Below are 18,860 nucleotides of genomic sequence, written 5' to 3' on the forward strand. Positions count from 1 at the left end.
AAAGCTTTCATTATACATTAAATGTGTATTTCTCTTTAAATACACATCATTACCTCCTTCCATCTCTATAATTCTTAACCGTCAAAAATCCCTCTTCACTTTCATTTGATTTCTTCTCCAAAATTCTAAGTCACCAATTCTCTCAAGAAACTAGTGATCATGACAAACCCACAAGACAATCCTAGAACTCCACCACCACCTACTCCCTCTAATTCATCTACCCCTCCTCCACCCAGTACATCTCCCAAACCCAGGATGAGAAGGGTGAAAATGCTTGCTCGGAAAACAGTAGCATCTAGGGCTCTCAAAAAGAAATTAAATAATAAATTAAAGGCAAGCCAGGTCCAAGACTCTGACTCCAACTCTGATTCTGAATCATACAAATCTGCTAGTGAGGGGGAAGGACTTGGGTCTTCTGACTTTGAAAAGACTCAAGAATCCCCTTCTAATGTAAGTTCTTCTTTGTCTGAAAATATAGAAACTAGGTTTGTTCTGGTTGGGCCTGTTAAGGATGTAGAATTACCTGATTTATGAAGAAGTGGAGGTAAAAAGAAATTTGAAAAAGAAAAGAGAGAGAGGGTGCATGTGGTGAAGAGAGGGGAAATAGGAAAAAAGTGGTTGATCATTCACTCAGTGCTGATTTGTTTGTGCCTGCTATCTATGGGGTTGAATAAGAAAAGGTATAAGAGAGTGGGAAGAAGTCAGGGGAAAGTGGTTCGGGTGAAGCTGCTGAAGGGTTAGTTCATCTAAGCACACAAGGAGATGAACCTGGTTCTTCTACTGAAGAGACCCTAGCTGACCTGTTGAAAAAGGTTGGGGCAAGTTATGATCCAAAGAAATGAAGAACTCCCACACCAAAAGCCCCAGTTCTCCTAAACTCTCCAAGAAAAGAAAGGATTCATCCCCAACAACTACTAAAATTTCATTGCCAAATGGAAGAGCTACAAGAAGTAGGGTGAAGCAGAGTGAGAGTGATCTTCAAAAGGCTCTAGCTGAGAGTAAGAAGAAAAAGTTGGCTAAAGGAAAAGGGAAGGTTGCAGAATCCTTAGAGGCTGTGGAGGTTGAGGAGATGGAACATTTCCATCAGGAGGAAGTTCAAACAGTGGAGGTTCAAACCTCCAAGCCCAAAAAGTCCAAAACTTCTTCCAAGAAGTCTTCCTCTATGTATGAGTCTATTGAACCTTCATTAGCCAAGAGGACAAGGTCTGAAGTGAAAATTAAACAAGTAAGAATTTCTAAAAATGAGGAATTGAGTGGAGAAGAAGAATAAGATGCGTTTGATGGTGAACAACACAAGCTTGCTATATTTGGCAAAAGAAAGATTTTGAAGGGTAGACTACTGAAAGACTTGGTGGAACCAAGAATGATGAGACTGGTGGATGCCTTAGCTGGTCAGGGGTGGAAGGACATAGTCCTTCAGATGGATGGTAGGCTAGCCAAGAATGAGATCATTGAGTTCATGGCAAATGCTGAGGTTAAGGATGGCAAGGTTAACAGCCTGGTGAAAGGAGTTCAAGTGTCCTTTGATGCAGAAAAACTGGGAGAGATCTTTGATATACCCTCTGAAGGGTTTGATGACTATACAAGGAAAAGGTGGCCTTGTCTGGACTCCCTTCTGACTGCCCTTGACATTAACAGGAGGTTCTGTGATGCTGAAGATGTGAATGAGGCTAGGGCTGTTCAGAAAAGTGAAATAAGGCCTCAACACAAGGTCTTGTTTGAATTTGTCAATAAGTGCCTATTGCCCAGATAGGAGAAAAGGCATTTTGCAAATTATATGGACATAGTTCTTATGGAGTGCCTGAAAAGTGGAAGGCAAATTAATTGGTCTACCTTCATCATCAAGCTGCTGGAAAGGGTCATCAATGGATCAAAGGCTCATGCTACCCCCTATGGTTTTATTCTGACTACGATTCTGGATAGGTGCATTGTGCTTTTGATGAAATGGGAAATGGCTTCAAGCAAGGATCACATTGGCATTAACACTCTGATTGCTTGTGACTATTTGGTCAATGCCATCCCAAATGAACCTGGTTCATCCAAGAAGACTCCTATCAACAGTAAAGTTAGGGCTCTTGTTCAGGAATGTGAAGCCAAGGATGCTGAAATAGCTAGGCTCAAGGCTCGTGTGGCAGAGGTTAAATCTAAGAGGGATGCTCTCATAACTGAGCTTGCCAAAGAAAAGGAGAAGAATGATGGAATTCTTCATAATATGTTGAATTTTCTCCAAGCCAAAAACCAACCCTCTAGCTCCCCTAAGCCTTAGGAATTCTAGCTTTTGTCTCCTGAACCTATCTAGTACCTTCAGTGACCCGGATTAGGGATTTTTTCTATCTGTTTGATCATGGTTTAAATGTTTTTTGTTTTCTGGTTGTGGATTGTGGTAGCAACATATCCTCTATCAATGATATCTACTGTTTTTTCTCTTGTTCTATGTTAATCTTTCCTTGATAGTTTAAATATGTTTGCTTGATTACTGATGATTAAACCATGATTGCACTTGCAGTTGCCCCAGTGGCCATGAGTACTTATTAAAATCCGGGAATCACATTTTGTATGCAACTTTTCGATGATGCCAAAGAGGGAAGAGATATTGTGCTTTACACATTCTGAATTAAGTGATATTTATAACCTAATTAATCTGGTCCTTGATGATAGGTGAATTTTCTAAACTCTGAATTGATGGTTTAGCTGAGTTCTTACAGGATTCAAGTAGTTAAAAAACACAAAGTTTGTCATCATCAAAAAGGGGGAATTTGTTGGCCCAAGAACAGGTGAAGTTTTGAAAATTGACAAAAGAACTCAGACATGGACCATGTCCATCTTGTGAAGTACAGTCATGATCAACCTATACATGTGAGATGCACGTGAAGGAGATAAATCTAATTGATCAAGAAGCAATATCTCCTGATCTGATCGAAAAGATTGAATATTGGATAAGGAGAGAAAGACTTCTTACATGAAAAGAACACAGTTTAGGAAGAAGATAGTGTTAGAGTTTGAGATCACCATGAACTCTTCTACGATAGAAGATTAGCAATTGAATCCCAGTCAAACTCTGATTACTAACCTAATAAATGTCGGTGTTGTTCTCTTTCACAGGTGATGCATATAAGCAGAAGTTAAACTTAAATTGAGAGCAAAAGAGCAATGAGATTTTGCAAGCAATTTATGTGTGATTTGAGTGTGTAATCCTGAAGCTACTTGAAAAAGATAGAAGAACCAGTTCCATGTGTCTATCTTTTATTCTAGTTCAATTGTAGTAGGTTATTTTAAATTGTACCTTTCAGCTTTCATAGAAGCAATTGTATTAGGTACGTAGAGTGTTCAATTTAGAGTTACCTTGAAGTTGTCGCAACAGTTGAGATCGTGTACCACAACGGGAATAGAGTTAATCCTTAGGTTTACAAAGAGTTTTGTAAATATTATTTTGGCTCAGTGATTTTAGTGGAAGTTTGGGAAAATCCTACTGAGTAGTAGGTCGTGGTTTTTCACCTTTTGAGCCAGGTGTTTTCCACGTAAAAATCTCTGTGTTCTGTATTTTCTGTATTTATTATTCCGCAAACAGTAGTAGTTGGGACACCTAGAAGAACTTGGTCCTTCTATGGTTCAGTTAAGCGAAAATTGGGTACCACACAAATCACCCTCCCCCCTCTTGTGTGGTATTGACACTTAAAACATCATTATTTCTCTACTCGACACTTCGACCTGTCCACTAGTCTGAGGATGATATGGGGTTTCCACCTTGTGGCACACATCGTACTTTGTTAGCAATTTCTCGAAGGCTCGATTGCAGAAGTGAGTGCCTCCATCACTGATAATAGCTCTCAGGGTCGCGAAACAGGTGAATATATTCTTCTTCAAAAAACCCACCACCACCCTTGCATCATTGGTGGGGAGTATTGTAGCTTCCACCCATTTGGACACGTAATCTACAACAACAAGTATGTACTTATTGCCAAAGGAGCTGACGAAGGGGCCCATGAAGTCTATCCCCTATACATTGAAAACTTCAACCTCTTGAATTGGGTTCGTAGGCATCTTATGGAGACGGGAAATGTTCCCGGTTCATTGACATTCATTACAGCCCTTCACCCATTGATGTGCATCCTTAAACACTATTGGCCAGTAAAACCCGGCTTCTAGAACTTTTGCTGCCGTCCTGACTCCTCCAAAATGTCCTTCATATGCCAATGCGTGACATGCCTAAAAACAGAAGATTGTTCTATCTCGGAGACACACCTTTGGATCATATTGTCAACACAAATTCTAAACAGATGAGGTTCATCCCAGTAATACATGCGGCAGTCAAGGTAAAACTTTTCCTTTTTCATAGAGGAAAGGTCATAGGGAACTATACCACTTGCTAGGTAATTTGCAAAGTCGGCATACCATGGCACTTCCTCAAGGCTTGTGGCGAGTAGTTGCTCATCTGGAAAGGTTTCTAGAATATCCTCTGCCTCAACTGAGTTTTCATCTCCTTCAAGTCACAATAGATGATCAGCAACCTGGTTTTTCGTGCCCTTATGGTCACGAATCTCAAGGTCGAACTCTTACAGTAGCAGTACCCAATGAATCAGGTACGGTTTGAACTCCTTCTTTTCAATCAAGTACCTCAGAGCAGCATGATTAGTATATACAGTTACCTTAGAGCTAATCAAGTATGATCTGAACTTGTCGAATGCGAACAACACAACCAGCATCTCCTTTTCAGTCACAATGTAGTTTAGCTGGGCTCCACTCAACATTCTACTGGCATAGTAAATTGGGTACATTATCTTGTCTTTTTGTTGTCCTAGAACTGCCCCCGCTGCATAGTCACTAGCTTCAGACATGATATCGGATGGTTGCTCCTAGTCGGGGGCAACAATGATGGGTGTTGTGACTAGCCTCTTTTTCAACTCCTCGAATGCTACCCTGCAATCATCAGAAAACATGAAAGAGTGATCTTTTTCTAACAACTTACAGAGAGAGTTGGCAATTTTTGAGAAGTCCTTATTGAATCTCCGGTAGAAACCGGCATGCCCGAGGAAGATTTTGATTGCCTTGACTGATATGAGGGGGGTGGTAGATTTGCTATCATATCAACTTTAGCACGATCCACCTCGATTCCCTTGCTTGATACCCGGTGTCCCAAGACTATATCCTTTCGTACCATGAAATGGAACTTTTCCCAATTAAGTCTAAGGTTAGTCTCAATACATCTTTTCAACACTCGGGTCAGGTTTGTAAGGCACTCATCGAATGAGTTTCCTACCACTGAGAAATCATCCATGAACACCTCCATTATGTCTTCAACCATGTCGGTGAATATGGCCATCATGCACCTTTGGAATGTGGCGGGTGCATTGCATAGGCCAAAAGGCATCCTTTGGAAGGCATAAATCCCATATGGACATGTGAATGAGGTCATCTCTCTATCCTCTGGTGCAATAGAGATTTGGTTGTACCCTGAGTACCCATCCAGAAAACAGAAGTGGGACCTTCCTGCCAGTCTGTCAAGCATCTGATCAATGAATAGGAGTGGGAAGTGGTCTTTCCGGGTGGCCAGATTCAATTTCCTATAGTACATACAAATTCTCCAGCCGGTGACGGTTGTTGTAGAGATCAGTTCATTGTTATCATTTTTTACCACCATCATACCACCCTTCTTAGGAACACATTGCACCGGGCTAACCAGTTGTTATGAGAGATGGGGAAAATGATTCCCGCATCCAACCGCTTAATGACTTCCTTCTTCACCACTTTCTTCATGTTGGGGTTCAGCCTCCTTTGGTGTTCCCTAGAAGGTTTGTGCCCCTCTTCCAGTAGAATTTTATGCATACAGTATATCGGGTTGATCCCCTTAATGTCTGCCATAGTCCACCTAATGGCAGTCTTCCACTTTGTGAGTACCTGCAAAAGCTGTTGTGCCTGCACAACTAATAAACTAGATGAGATAATAACAGGTAATGTGGAGTTAGGTCCTAGGAACACATACTTGAGATGGATGGGCAGTGGCTTCAACTCCAACTTTGGTGGTTCTTCTATGGATGACTTGGCTGGAGGAGTTTCTTTGTTTTCTAAGTGCAGGGGCTCGCATTCAAGTGTTCTTTCCCAAAACCTTCTACCCTCTGGAGCCAGCACCTATTCTGCTAATTCTTCCCCATTCACCTCATCTAAACTCACAAGACATGCAGCAAGAGGATCCTCAATAGTCAATGTCTCATCATCCTCTTCCACGATTACATCCACGGCACCAATATGAGAATAATTGGTGAATTCACTTGGTTACCTTATAGATTTTTGCACGTTAAATGTTATCTCCTCATCGTTTAACCTTATCTTGAGCTCCCCAGTTTCACAATCTATTAGGTCTAGCCCTGTGCCAAGAATGGTCTTCCCAAAATTATGGGAATTTCTTCATCCACTCTACAATCCAGAATCACAAAATCTATAGGGAACACAAATTTCCCTAACACGTCATCCAAAATACCTGAGGGACTTTGCATAGTTCTGTCAGCCAACTACAACAACATAGACGTGGGTCTAGCTCTTCCAATCCTCAACCTCCTATAGATCGCCAGGGGCATACGATTTATGTTAGCCCCCAAATCATAGAGTGCCTTTGCAAAGGCAAAGTTACTAATGGTGCAGGGAATTGTGAAACTCCCTATATCAGATAACTTCTCAGCAACTGGTCTAGTCACCATAGCACTACAAGTTTGAGTTAGAGTCATTGTGGCCAAATCTTGGAATTCAAATTTGTAGGACATCAAGTCCTTTGTCATTTTTTCATAACCAAGCATCTCCTTCAAAGCATCAATCAATGGAATATTTACCTGGATTTGTTTCAACCTCCAAGAATTCTTGTATTGTTCCTCTTTCTGGTATTTGGTGAGCCTCTGTGGGAAGAGGTCTCTTCTTCCCAATGATTTGGATTTTCTCTTTGTCAGACACCACCTCAACTACCGGTTCCTGTTCTATCTCATCTTATTTCTCAGCCTCAATCTGTGTGTTGGTTTCTTCCTGTGCAGGCTGTACTATCACCTCTGTCAGTTTTGCTGAATCATCTAGCTCAATGGGCACTGGTACAAGTGTCTCATCCTGTCTGCTTTCTCGAGCCCTCTCTTGCTCCATGTCTAAGACTCTGCCATTACGTAGACTCACTGCCATCAGTTGCTTCGGGCCTTGATCTTTTGGATTTACCTGAGTGTCTGTAGGCAATGTCCCATGAGGAAGATTATTTAAAGAGATCGAGATATGGTCCATTTGCACTTCAATATTCTTTATGGCTGACTCGTGTGCATCTACTCTTTCACACATTTTCGCATTTGACCCAATAACCTGTTGCATCATTGCCTCGCGTCTAGCAAATCCATCTTCCTATCTTCCACCATGTTGCTGCTGAGGAGGATATAACCCTGCTACTGATTTTGGTTGTTGTATCCCTGTGGCGTTTGGTAGGGAGCCATATTATTGTAAGGTTGCATGGCTCCCATATTTCCATTGTTGTGTTGTGGCTGGACTAGCCTGTATGGTTTATTCTGTTGGCCCAAATCTTACCACCTTGTCTCTGGTCCCCATAATTAGATGCATAATTCATGTCCTCGGGGTAATGATGATGATCACTTTTCGCATTCCACTGGCTACCAATTGGTTGACTAATGCAAGATATGCATAAGCCCCCATTGGTTGTATCTATAATGTACATCTGCTGCTTCTGCCCCGACTCTTCCACCTTTTTGGTGAGTATGCTCATTTGTGTCATTAAGGTGGCCAAATTTTCAGCAAGAGTGATGGCTGGATCTAAGGGCATTGAGTTAAAAACTGGAGCGATCAGTACGTTCCTGGTTGTCCTCTCAGAATTTTATGCCATCTTGTCAAGCAGGATCTAGCTTTCTCTCCATGATTTGCTCAAGAATGCTCTACCAGCTGAAGCATCAACATTAGCCTTCATGCTATTTGTTTGATCCATGTAAAACCATTGCCCCGACATCTGGTCTGGAATACCGTGGTGCGGACATATAACCAACATCCATTTGAATCGTTCCCATGTTTCTTGCAATGTTTCCATTGGTTTCTGTCTGAAGCTCAAAATTTCATCAATTCGCTGAGCAGTCTTGTTAGGTGGATGAAACTTATTCACAAACTGCTTGACTAATTCTTCCCAAGTTGTGATGGAACTAATAGGGAGTAAATTTAGCCAAGTATGGGCAACTCTTGTCACTGAAAATGGAAACAACAACAACTTTATTGCTTCCTGAGTTATGTTGGGCTGCCTCTGAGTTTTGCAGATTGACAGGAAATTCTTCAAGTATTATTGAGGATCTTCAATGTATGACCCTAAAAATAGTCCCTTGTTTTGCAACAAGTGCAGCATGTTGTTTGTGATTTGAAAAGATTCAGCTTGTATCTGCGAGACTAGTATCGCTGTGGCAAAATTCTCTGTTGTGGGTTGCACCCAGTCATATAGAGGAGTCTCTGGCACAAGAGGCTCTACTACATGTACAGTCGGGTCTACCATGTTATCCCTCATGTCTGGTTCAAGTTGTTAAGTTGATTGTTGTTGTTTGTTTTTCCGGTTGGCCCGATTTAAGGCCTTGAAAACTTTCTCGAGATCTGATAATGCTTCAAATACTTCACCAGTTCTCGATGAGTTTCTAGGCATGCATCTGTACAACCAAGTTAAAAACTTTAAAATTTCAATGTATAGATTGAAAATAAAGAAGACTGACTACACTAAGAATTTTTATATTTCTTTCAACTGTAATTGATAAAACCGTTAATTCCCCGGCAAAGGCGTCAAAATTTGATCACGCCCAACTATGCCTTATAAAAAGGACAAGCAGTCATTGCAAATATAATTCGGGTATTTAGCCTAGAGTCGAATCCCACATGGAATTAACCTACCAATTACTTTTGTCAGTCTCACTGAATTCTCCGTAATCAATTTCCCAAATACTTTGAATAACACTTGGTGATATTTCTACTAACTGTAACTGAATAAAATTAAGTAAACTAAAAGGTAACTATGACTGAGTTGTAAACAAATAAGAAAAGGATCTAAGGTTGTGATTTCCCCTATTGATGGAATCCCTTCCTGTTATATTTCGCATAGATTTGCCTAATCGTCTCTATCGATCATGAGCACTCTTACTACCGTAAATCTCTACTGAGTAATTATGACAATTTACTAGATGCACTCTCCCTAGTTATGCTAGTTGGTTATTATTACAGCTCACTTAGATCGCACCCAAGGTTTCGTTATCCCTAATCTCACCTTTAAATCCTCGGTTATTGATTCCTTATATACTTTGGGAGTGGTGTTGTTCAACAACTACCTAAATATGTACTCTCTCCCGAGTAATACATATTAAATAGGCACAGCTAATTGAGGATCCTATCAATTAACTACAACAAGAACGTAGTTGAACAAATAGAGATTAAACTGAGCAAACTATATTAACACCACAAGAAGTTCATCCCTCAACAGGTTCCATCAAAACCCTAGACTAAATAATTAGCTACTCAAAATCGTGTTCATAATAACAACAGCAAAATTCATCATGAATGATAAGTACCAAAGGAAGAAAGGTAGAACTCGATGTCGAATTATCCTCCTTGCCTCTTGCCCTTTCTTGCCTTCACCACAGCTATAAAAACCTTGATAATCTCTTTTTGGGCGAGATGGACCTTTTATAGGTTAAGTGGAATTACCCCCAAACTTCCAAGTTTACCCCTGAACTTTTTGCGCTCCAAAGTGACTAGCGCAACCGCGCTCGAAACGCGCTAGTGGTCGCGCATATGGCTAAGTGCAATGTCCCATTTTTTTTGCTCTAGTGCAGTAATGTTAAGGCTGCGCTTGGCCCGCACTAGAGTGGATCAGCATTTTCGCTCTACTTTTCTTTCTTCTTTCACACGTGCTCAGCTCCGAGGGGCTTCCCTTGCTTTAATTTAGCTCCAAACACTGTCCTAAGTCCTCATAAGCACAACTTGCTCATGCAAAACATGAAATTCAAATTAGAGCCAGTTTAGTGTCATTTAACCTTTCTAGAATGGTGAAGCATAGTGAAGTTAGGGCATAAATAGTCGCCAAACTACATGAATCTAGCCTATTATCAGCAGACTTAAATGAATCTTCAGATTTTTGGGATTCTTCTTCCCTACCTGCTTTCAATTTCTTGTTTATTTTCTTGATCTACTCTCCTTTAGAAACAATCTTATAAGCCATCATCTTTACTATACTTTTCTTAGAGATTGGTGTGGTTGAAGGAGTGGTAGAAGGTGTGGAAGTGGTTTCCTGTGGTGGTGATAAAGGATTTTTCAGAGGTGTTCGACATATCTGGGCTAGGGTATGGAAGAGAAGAGAATTAGATTGTGTTTGGAAGATGAAAGAAGAATGAGAGTTTTTGACGGCTTAGAGAGATGAAGTAAGGAATACACTAAAGCTTATCAATATACAGATGACTAATTAATGGGGTAACGACAGATTTTTAGAATCTTAGAAGTCTAATCAAAATGAATTTCAGTTTTGAAGAGACGTTGGAGTGTATCCCTAGAATCTAGGTACTTCCATTCGGTTGGGACTCTTTTGAATGGAACTGGTTCACTTGTAATGGACAAGTCCAAAAGGAGTTTGGAACTAGGTAGGACTCTGCTCATGATCCAAATATAATTATTTCAAATTATGTAGAGTGTAGAAAACATACCTATTTATCTTGATGAACTAGGTTCTTCCCTGAAAATTCTCTTATGTAAGTCTAAATTTGCCAAACATAGAGAAAATATCATTAGAGAATGAGTCATTTTAGCACATGGCACAAAAGTGTACTATGAAAAGTATGAGACTGAGGAAGATTTAATCTAATTATGCATAATTTACAGACTTTCTAACCAAATTATTTTTCAATTTGTTTTCCTTTTTTTCGTTTAACCTTGAACTGGTCCTTTTAGGTGATGTTAATCATCCCTAATTCCAATTGTTCCTCTCAAAGTGATCTTTACTTAAGGCTTTTGTGAAGATGTAAGCAATTTGCTTGTCAGCAACACAAAACTCCACAGTGATCAAGCTTTTCTCATAGTTGTCACTCAAAAAATAGTGCCAAACATCTATGTGCTTAGTTCTCTTATGATGGACTGGGTTCTTTGTCATACTAATAGCACTAGTGTTATAAAAAACATGGGTATGCAAACATTATCAATTCCATAGTTCAATAATTGTTGTTTGATCCATAACAATTAAGCACAACATGAAGCAGAAGTAACATACTCCGCTTCAGCAGGAGATAAGGCCACCTAATTTTGCTTTTTAGTAGCCCATGACACAAGACATGAACCAAGGAAGTGTTCCATACCTCAGGTGATCTTCCTATCCACAAGGAAACTTGCATAATCAGTGTCAACATATCCCACTAGGTTAAAATTACTAATATTTGGATACCAAAGGCAAAGGTCAGTGGTGCCTTTCAAGTATCTCAATATTCTCTTGACAGCATTCAAGTGGGGCTTCTTTGGATTTGCCTGAAATCGAGCACAAAGACCTATATTGAAAACAATCCTAGGTCTGCTAGCAGTAAGATACAAAAGAGAACCAATCATTCCCCTATACAACTTCTGATCAACAGATGAACCAGGCTCATCTATATCCAATTTCGTGGATGTTCCAATAGAAATGTCAATTTCTTTGGATGTTCCTTCCTGGTTTTGTTACTGAGGAATAGGTTCATGGACAGGTTCCCCTGAGGTTTGAGGATCAGTTCCTCTCTAGTCAGTTCCCCCTGTCATGTTGCACTAGGTAGAAAGACCTGTTCCATCACATGTTCCTTCCTATGATGCATCTTCAGGTTGGACTGTGGTTTCACCATTTTAATTTCTTATCAGCCCAATCTCTTCATTATCTTGTTCCTGCCTCTCAGAAAGAATGTTAGTTTTTTTTTAAAAAAAAATAACATATACTCCCTCTGTTCCAATTTATGTGAACCTGTTTGACTGGGCATAGAGTTTAAGAAAAAATAAAGACTTTTAGAATTTGTGGTCTTAAACAAGTTAAAATGGGGCCCAGAGTATTTATATGGTTATAAAAACTTTTTATTAAGGGTAGAATTGGAAGTTTAAGCTAAATTGTTTCTAACTTTAGAAATGGGTAATTCTTTTTGGAACGGACCAAAAAGAAAATAGGTTCAGATAAACTGGAACGAAGGGAGTACATTTTTTTTACACACATAGTTCTTTTACTGTATATCTTATAAGCTTTACAATGTGAAGAATATCCCAAGAATACTCTCTCATTAGTTTTGGGTTCATACTTACCTAGGGAGTTTTTGCCATTATTGTGCACAAAGCACTTGCATCTAAATGCCCTAAGATGACATGTATTTAACTTTCTCCCTTTAAGTGACTCATAGGGAACCCTCTTAATAAAAGGTCTAGTCATGCAACTATTTATGATGTAGCATACAAAAATTTAGCAAACTTAGCATTTTCAAATTCAGTTCCATGATAAGACATATTGATGCAAGTTGATTACCTAGTTGTTTATGAGTTTTTCTAACAAAAGAAGTAAACATGACAAATGCTTCATCTTTAGATGCTAAAAGCAATGTGCAAGTAAACCTAGAGTAATCATCAACAAGCACCATCACATAACTTTTACCACCTCTGCTTAATGTTCTCATTGGACCACAGGGATCCATTGTCACGACCCTAAATACCCCGGCCGTGATGGCGCCTATCACAATACTAGGCAAGACAACCCAACAAGTAACCACCGTGAATTCTCTTTATAAAATCATTTTCTAAAACTGATTAAGTCTCGAATTTTCATAAGAAATATATAAATCACTGAAATGTGTGGAAAACAGTACAAGCATAAACCAACACAACCCAACAATCTAGTGTCACAAGTCTAGAGCCTCTAAATACAACCCAGTCCGACTGACAAATAGATAATAAGTCTAAAAATGCAGAAAACAAGGATAGGAAGGAGGAAAGCAGGGCTGCGGATGCCATGCAGCTACCATGCAGTCTTCGATAATCTCTGAGAATGCTAGGGACCCTCACTTTGCCGTTTGGGAACCTGGATCTACACACAAGGTGCAGGGAGTAACGTGAGTATGCCAACTTAGTAAGTAACTAAAGTAAATATGGTTAGAGTTCAGTGACGAGCAGTTAAAAATCATATATATATATATATATATATATATATAAGGGTATTCAAAAGAATATCAAATCAAACTCAACAGTTTTAAAGCCAGTTACTTTTTAAAACTTCAGTTTCAATTGAAATACTTTGAAATTATTTACTTAGCAGTTTTTCTACAAAGGCTCATTATGAAAGAAGAGTGAATCAGCAAAAATGTCATAAATGGGACCCTCGGGAAAGGTATCACTCATAAATATAGACTTTCGGGAAAGCCTCTCTATCACTCGTGACTCAGTTCTCGTCACGCACTACTCACACTCAGCACTCAGGCTCAATAATATCTCATAATAGTAATAATCATAATAACCGTTGCAACATCCAGCCCGATCCATAGTTTATAGTCGACTACGCTCACTGGGGGTGTACAGACTCCGGAGGGACTCTTACAGCCCAAACGTCATATTGCTGCGGCACGCAGCCCGATCCAATATATATATATCGATGCGGCATGCAGCCCAATCCATATAAGTATCGATGTGGCATGAAGCCGATCCATAATATATAATATTGCTATGGCATGCAGCGTGTATATATATATATATATATATATATATATATATATATATATATATATATATATATAATCCTCACCATTAGGTCATCAACCTCCCTAAGTCATTAACCTCACAGCCACTCGGGCATATCAGTGGAAATCAGGAAACTCAGCCCAAACAGTTTTCACATTTTGAAAAATAAAATGATAAAACACGATTTAGACAATAAATAGGTAAAACATGACTGAGGATATACTTTCAAAATAAATAGAGTGAGGAAAATAGTAAAAATTCCCCTAAGAGTCTCAACAGGTCGGCACAAGGCCTCAAACATGGCACACAACCCATAATATAGTATCAATCTCTAAAATATGTGATATCATAAGATTTCAAATCAAATATGTGGCTTAATAGTAGCTACGAGACGGACCAAGTCACAATCCTTACCTGTGTACACCACCCACACGCTCGTCACCTAGCATGTGTGTCACCTCATTTATCAAAACAATACGAAATATCGGGGTTTTATACCCTCCGGTCCAGATTTACAATGGTTACTTACCTCAAATCGGATGAAATACTACTCAGCAACGCCTTTGACACTTTCCTCGGCCTCAACTTGTACTGAATCTACCCAAAATCAGAATCATACCATTAGAATAAGCTAAGGAAATGAAGCCCATGCGAAAATAATCAAATTATACCAAATATTCCAAAATTGGTCCAAACCGACCCCCAGGACCATGTCTCGAAATTCGATAAAAAACACATCACCGGAATACTTATCCTCCCACGAGTTCATACATACCAAGAATACCAAAATCCAACCACAAATGGCCCCTCAAATCCCTAGATTAAGGTCTCAAGTTTCCAAGCCCTAACTCCCCAATTTTAGGCTTCAAATCCCCCAAATTTCATGTTTAATTAGGTATAAATAATAATAGGATCGAATATTAAGTCCATTTACCTCCAAGAAGTTCTTTTTGATTCCCTCTTCAATCTCTCTCAAGAAGCTCTAAAACAGAGTTAAAAATGGTGAACTTAGGCAAAAAATCACGAAAATGGCCTTTTTAAACATTCTACCTAGCTATTAATTTTTCTTAATCGCGATCGCGAAGCACAAGCTGGCCCAAAATTTCACTCTACACAAACACGTCATCTCCCACACGAACACGATACATAGGGTCTTACACCTACGCGATCACGAATAAACCTACACGTTCGCGATTCATCACCTGCTCAACTCATACGATCGCGACTCCAGATACGCAAACACGATGAACAACCTGGAGTTCCCCCTACCGAAGCTCTACGTGATTGCGAGACTCCTCATGTAATCGCAAAGAAGAAAAACCTGCAAAAGAACTGAAGCCAAAATCTTCAAATTTTCAACATGCAATTTGATCCATTTAACCACTCGAAACTTACCCGAGGCCCTCGAGACCTCAACCAAACATGCCAACATATCCCATAACCTAATTGAAACTTGTTCCAACCTTCGGAACGCTCAAAACAATATCAAAATACCAAAATTACATCGGATTCAAGCCTAAGAATTCCAAAAACTTCCAAATTTCGCTTTCGATCAAAAAGTTTATCAAACCTTGTCCGAATGACCTAAAATTTTGCACACATGTTACGAATGACACAACGGACCTACTTCAACTTCTAGAATTCTGTTCTGACCGCTATATAAAATCTCACCTACCAACCGGAAAATGCCAAAATTTCAATTTCACCAACTAAAGCCTAAATCTACTCTGGACCTCCAAAACATATTCCGATCATGCTCCTAAGTCCCAAATAACCTATCGAAGCTATCCAAACAATAAAAATTCACATCTGAGCCCTTTTTCACGTAAGTCAATACCCGGTTGACTTTTTCAACTTAAGCTTACTCAAAAGAGACTAAGCATCTCAAACCTTACCAAAACCTCTCCGAACCCAAACCAACCAACCCGATAACACATAATACATGTGAACAAGGCAATAAGAAGAAGAAATGGGGGAAATGGAGCGGTAACTCATGAAACGACCCGGGTCATTACATCCATATGAAACAGTTCCATCGTTTTGGTGGTGCTTATCACCTTCTTGCTTTTAAAAGAGGATCTTACTTGCTTCCCACTTTGCACAAGCCTCACAAACTTTGTCTTCTTTCAATTTGATGTTAGGTAACCCTATCACCAGGTCTTGGAGACCAATTTGTTGAGTTGATTTAGACTTGCATGACTAAGTCTTTTGTGCCACAGGAGGGGATTATTGTCCAACACACTCAAGCAAGTGAGCTCATTTTCTAAAAGAGTGGACAAATCTACAATGTAAATATTGTTAACTCTTTTTCCCTGCAAAACAATCTTGTCAGTAGTAAGATTAATCACAAAACATTTAGTAGAGGTGAATGCTACTAGGGTACCTCTGTCACATAGTTGTGATACACTGATTTGGCTATATTTCAAGCCATCTATCAAGTAGACATTCTCAATGGAATGTGAGTCTGTCTTACCTACCTTTCCAACCACAATGATCTCACATTTCTTCCCATTTTAAAAGGAGACATTACCTCCTTTTAGGTCCTCAAGTGAAAGGAACTGCTTTTTTACTTCTAGTCATATGCTTTGAGAAGCCACTATCCATGTACCATATTTGGCTACTTCCCTTCACTTGGACCTGCAAAAAGAAATCAGGGGTTAGTCTTAGGAACCCAAACTAGTTTGGGTCCCTTTCTATAGGCAAATGGATGAATTAAATTCTTTTTAGCCCATCCAGGTTGCCTATTTTCTCTTGAACAAAGATTTTGTTCTTTTGACTGGCCTTTTCTTTTGCATTATATTACCTTTTGTAATGACAAATCTTGCCATAGTGTGTGCAAATTTTGTTCTCAGGAAGTGTGATGTACTTGCTTTTGGGATCCCACTTAGGTGCTGGGGTCCCATAGCCAAGTCCTCTCTTATTAATACTGTGGTTCTCTTGTAGCCAGGATAGTGCATCAGAGGACTTATTCCATTTGCAAGTTCTGTCTAGTTCATGCTTCACCTTGCCTAGATCTTCTTTTAGGACTCTTATCTGTTCATCTTTCTTGTACAACTCATCCTTCATTTTTCCTAGATTTTCTTCTAAGGTGAGATGTGTGATCAGCTTTCTTCTTACCTGTTCCTAATTTCAGTTTTAAATTTTCAGACCTAAGTTCTAAGACAGTGGTGTCAAGTTCGAGAACCTGGTTCTTCAACTCGGTATTTTTACTATCACTTTCACTAGCCTTGAGTTCCATATTTTTGCACTTGGCTTTTAAGATCACACATTCCCTAGACAATTGTTCATTCTCATTGTTTATGACCTCATACTCATCAATGAAGTCTAGCAATAATTCAGATAGCCTTTCTTTAGACAAAAATTTAATCTTCTCTTTGAGATGAATCACACTTACCTCTTGTTCATCGTCTGATTCTCCAATGGCCATAAGTTCTTGTTCATTTCCAGTTTCATCTTCTGAATCCTCATCTGAGCTTTCTTCCCAAGCAACAACCATAGCCTTTGTTGATCCTTTGTTCTTCTTGTGTTGAACATGTTCCTTCTTCATGTTTCTTTATTTAGCCCTTTCCTTCTTCCATTCAATTTCCCACTGAGGACAATTCTTGATCATGTGGTCAGTCTTACCACATTTGTAGCAGCCCTCGTTGGTCTGTTTTTCAGGAGCCCTTGATTTGTTGAAGGTTGCACCTCTTGAATAACCCTTTCCTCTCATTAGGTACTTCTTGAAATCCATTGTGACCATAGCCATTTCATCATCCTCTAAGTCTGCACCTTCAGCTATTCTGAGAGCCAGGCTTCTTTCCTTCTTGGGTGCATCCATCTTCATGGTTTGCCTTCTCAATTTATAGGCAGTGAGATTTCCAATCAGCTCATCCAACTTGAGAGTAGCAATGTTCTTTGATTCCTGAATAGCAGTGATTTTCTTTCCCAAGTTACTGGCAAGACCCTTGTCAAGTTTTTCTCAACCTTATCTTCTTCAAGGATAATTCTTCCAAGAGACTTAAGTTCATTTGTTAGTGTTGTGAATCTTGTGTAAATCTCTTGGATGGTTTCTCCTTCCTTCATGGTGAAATTCTCATATTGAGAATATATCAGTGTTCCTCTTGATCTCTCTACTTGAGGAGTTCCTTCATGGGCCACTTGTAGAGTGTCCCGGATCTCCTTAGCAGTGGTACAGCTTTGAATTCTGTTGTACTCGTCTGGACCTAGTCCACACACAAGCTATTTCTTGGCCTTGGCATTCTTTTCCCATTTCTTCAAATCTTCAGCAGTACAGTCAGCTCTCCTCTTTGGCATGTCCACTTCTTCAGCATTCTTCCTTGTAGTAGCTAGGGGACCATCAGTAGCAATGTCCCAAAGTTCATAGTATTCTCTTATGATGTGGTCTCTCATCTTGTTCTTCCACCAGGAATAATACTGGCCATTAAAGAGTGGAGGCCTAGCAGTAGATTGTCCTTCCCAGTTTCCAGGTGGTGCACTCATTTTGATATGTTCCTAAGGTGTTAGCCACTTCAAGGATAACCCGCTCTAATACCAATTGATGTTTTATACTTCAATACCACACAAGAGGGGGTGATTTGTGTGGCACCCAATTTTAGCTTAACTTGATTATAGAAGGACCTGGTTACGTTCTTCTATGTGTTCCAACTACTACTATTGTAGAATAGTAAGTACAGAAATTAAAGAACATAGAGATTTTACGTGGAAAACACCTGGCTCAAAAGGTAAAAAAACTATGACCTACTTTCCAATAGAATTTTTCCAAACTCTCCACAAAAATCACTGAGCCAAAACATCATTTACAAAACTCTTTGTAAACCTAAGGATTACCTCTAATCCCGTTGTAGCACACATCCTCTAACTGTAGTGACACTATCAAGTTAACTCTAACTTTAATACTCTGAGTACCTATTACAATTGGCTCTAGATAAAGCTAAAAGGTGCAATATGAAAACACCTGCAACAATTGAACTAGAAATAAAGAAAGACACATAAAACTCTTTATGGAGCTGGTTCTTCAATCTTGTTCATGTAGCTTAAGGTTTGTACACTTGAATCACACACGAACTGCTTGCAAAAAGCCTTGATATTTTGCTCTTAATTCACGTTTAACTTCGGCGGTTTTTTGCAGCACATGTAATGTGAGAACA

This window comes from Nicotiana sylvestris, chromosome 12 (assembly GCF_000393655.2).
Source record: "Nicotiana sylvestris chromosome 12, ASM39365v2, whole genome shotgun sequence".
Lineage (NCBI taxonomy): Eukaryota > Viridiplantae > Streptophyta > Magnoliopsida > Solanales > Solanaceae > Nicotiana > Nicotiana sylvestris.